The 3,475-nt window shown below is 43.7% G+C and overlaps 1 non-coding gene across 1 annotated transcript; it reads left to right on the forward strand.

The window, feature by feature from the left end:
* Positions 1-427: 427 nt before the first annotated feature.
* On the forward strand, positions 428-500 carry TRNAQ-CUG. Its single transcript has one exon. It is a non-coding gene; the product is annotated as a tRNA-Gln (tRNA).
* Positions 501-3,475: the final 2,975 nt, after the last annotated feature.

Raw genomic sequence — 3,475 nt, forward strand, 5'->3', positions numbered from 1 at the left:
TGACGTATATAAGACACGGGCAGCACTATCTCCAGTAAATGTAAACAAACTTGTTTGTCTCAGCGATTGGCTGAACCCGAAATAGGACTGACTGGACTCTAAAGTTTTACATTGTTTTCTTTTTGAGTGCACTTATGCAACAAAAAAAAATCTACATATGCAAGTTGCACTTTAATGATAAAGAGATTGCACTATAGTACTTTATATTTTACAGTGTAAATATTTGTAATAAAACTATATATAGTCAGCACTGTACACTTTGTATTCTGGGTTGTAATTGTGTCAGCAACCTGCCCAGTTGCCTCGCTGCCAGGGGATGCAGACATTTCTGTAAGGCACATAAAGGGGCTATTTGGTGTTGAAGCAAATGCGAGGAATGTGCATTTATGAGAGGGAATTTCCATCTCTTCAGTAGCTGTACATTAGGGCCCCAGTGGCCTAATGGATAAGGCATTGGCTTCTGAAGCCAGAGATTGTGGGTTGAAGTCCCATCTGGGGTGAAAATCTACTTTCTTCCTGTATATTGCAAGGAAACCTTGGCCTTTATATTAAACAAGGAAGCTGGGAGATGTTTGAGCACAAAGTCCTGGATCTTGGGAACAATCACCAAAGGATATTAGAAGGCTCAGTCTGGTGACCTAATGGATGCAACCACACCTCCCCATCCCAGGGTAGTCCCATCTGAGACATTCCCCTCCTGCCCTGACAGGTGGGCTGTGCAGATGATGGTGTAGGGCAGCAGGAGAGGAGGTTGCACTAGTGCTGCCTGGGCTGTATCTGCACCAAAGATAAATGGAGGGGGTCATGCAGCCTGTGCCTGAAACTCCACAAGTGCTATGTTCACTCCCAGAACAAGTCAAATCCTGCACCAAGGATGGTGAATTCCCATGTGAGCACACAGTGCCCCTGTCCACCACACATGCTGCACACACATCAACTGCACCAAAAGAGACACAAACTGCACACTGAGGAGACAGCTGGTTTGTTTCCAGGTTGCTTTTATTTCCAAAGGTACTGAAGTGTGGGGTCTCTTCTTTTTCCGTGGGCAGAAACGCAATGGAGGAGAATCTCACATCCCTTAGCTGCCAGGTGACAGTGGCAGGAAGAAAATGCACTGCAATGAAATTTAAAAAACATAAATAATTTAACAATGAGAAGTAATTAAATAAAAATAATCCAATGGACGCACATGCCGGTGGCTTGTTCCCAGCCCAGAGAGTGAGAAGCAGGGAGTGTGTGAAAGGCGGGTGGTTAAGTCTGAGGGAGCATATTCATAGTTTGTATAAGTTAAATTATAGCAGACCGCTACAAAATACTCCATTTGGTAACATCAGTACAGAATATAGAAATCTACAAGCAATACAGCCATACACAGTTAAGACAGGGTGTCCACTTAATACCAGAGTTCCCACAGCCAAATAGCTGGAAGTCCCTTCACAGTCACTGCTAAACAAAACAACATTGTGCAGAGCCAAGAGCAGCCCTGCTGTGCCATTAGGAAGGCCTGCAGGAGACGCAGCAAATCCATCTAGATTCTGTGCTTCTGCTTAGTAGTTACCAAGTGTGATCAATGAAAGGGTAGGTGGGTAGCTCCCTTTTTTGGACACCCAGCCAGTAGCTATAAAATTCCTCTGAGGCCTTGTCTACACTATGACTTTAGGTCGAATTTAGCAGCGTTACTGCCATTTAACCTAGACCCATGCACGACAAAGCCCTTTTTTTCAACTTAAAGGGCTCTTTAAATCGATTTCTTTACTCCACCTCCGACGAGGGGATTAGCACTGAAATCAGCCTTGCTGGGTCAAATTTAGGGTAGTGTGGACGCAATTCGATGGTATTGGCCTCCAGGAGCTATCCCAGAGTGCTCCATTGTGACCACTCTGGACAGCGTTTTCAACTCAGATGCACTGTCCAGGTAGACAGGAAAAGGGTCACAAACTTTTTAATTTCATTTCCTGTTTGGCCAGTGTGGCGTGCTGATCAGCACAGTTGACCATGCAGAGCTCATGCAGAGCTCATCAGCATGATGTGCACATTGCCAGGGCACATTGCCCGGCCTGTACTCTGTGAGAAGTCTATGACCATGTCTATGTCCTCATCACTCTTGTCACCGCACTGCTGTCACCTCCTTGCCTGTTTTCGCTTTTGCAGATTCTGGTTCTGCACTGAGAAAAGGCGTGAAACAATTGTCTGCCATTGCTCTGATGGAGGGAGGGGCGACTGATGGCATGGCTTACAGGGAATTAAAATCAACAAAAGGGGTGGCTTTGCATCAAGGAGAAACACAAACAACTTTGTCACACAGAATGGCCCTCTCAAGGATTGAACTCAAAACCCTGGGTTTAGCAGGCTGTTGATTTCACAAAACAAAACAGGTCAATTTCTTGTTTTGATTCATCTAGTTTTTACGTCTTAGGCTGGTAGCAAACAGTACAGTACAACTGCTAGCCATTGTCATCTCCTGGTTGCTTGGCAGAAGATGGGAATGACCTGGCTGAGTCACTCCCATGTCTGTCCATGCGCCCCAACTGACCTCAGTGAGATCAGCTAAAAGCAAGAACTATTAACACAGAATTCTGTTCAAAGCCAGAGAAGTCTTTCAGCCTCCTTCCTCTTGCCGGTTTCTCTCCTTCCTTCTGTTCAAAGACAGTTCCCTGTACACTCCTAGTTTGCACAAACCCACCCACTGACCTGTGACTAACAATCTCTCGCTGCTAACTCTTCCATGAAAACAGGCCAAAGAAAGTGTCTGCAAGCGCTGCACCGCAGCCCCAATACTCTTTTCAGTTCCTTCCCACAGAACTTTCACTCCAGACCAGTCCAGTGCCTTGCTGTTGCTTGTCTAACCACTGCCAGAGGCAGTGGTTTCCCCAGGAATTGAAATTAGGGGGGGTGTTCGAATTTACAGGGGGGGTGTCAGGACCAATGAGATATATAAAAGAGATATGAATAAAGTAAATGTTTTGTTAGGATTATGCAAATTTAACATAAGAATAATGCAAGTTACACCAAAACACATAACAGGTCTACATTTCTAAAAAAATATATTTTTTTTTTAAAAAGGATTTAATTTAAATTGACTTTTGAAAAGTAAGCCATCATGGTGAAAGAGGAAAGTCCTCTCATGGATCAGTAACTGGTTAAAAGATGGGAAACAAAGGGTAGGTATAAATTATCAGTTTTCAGAATGGAGAGAGATAAATAGTGGTATCCCTGAGGGGTCGGTACTGGGACCAGTGCTGTTCAACATATTCATAAATGATCTGGAAAAATGGGTAAACAGTGAGGTGGCAACATTTGCAGATGATACAAAACTATTCAAGATAGGTAAGTCTATCTTACTATAGACAGACTGAGGAGAATTACAAAGGGATCTCATAAAACTGGGTGACTGGGCAACAAAAATGGCAGATGAAATTTAATGTTGATAAATGCAAAGTAATGTACATTGGAAAACAATCTCAACTATACATAC

The sequence above is a fragment of the Mauremys reevesii genome, linkage group 17 (assembly GCF_016161935.1).
Source record: "Mauremys reevesii isolate NIE-2019 linkage group 17, ASM1616193v1, whole genome shotgun sequence".
NCBI classification, from domain to species: Eukaryota; Metazoa; Chordata; order Testudines; family Geoemydidae; genus Mauremys; species Mauremys reevesii.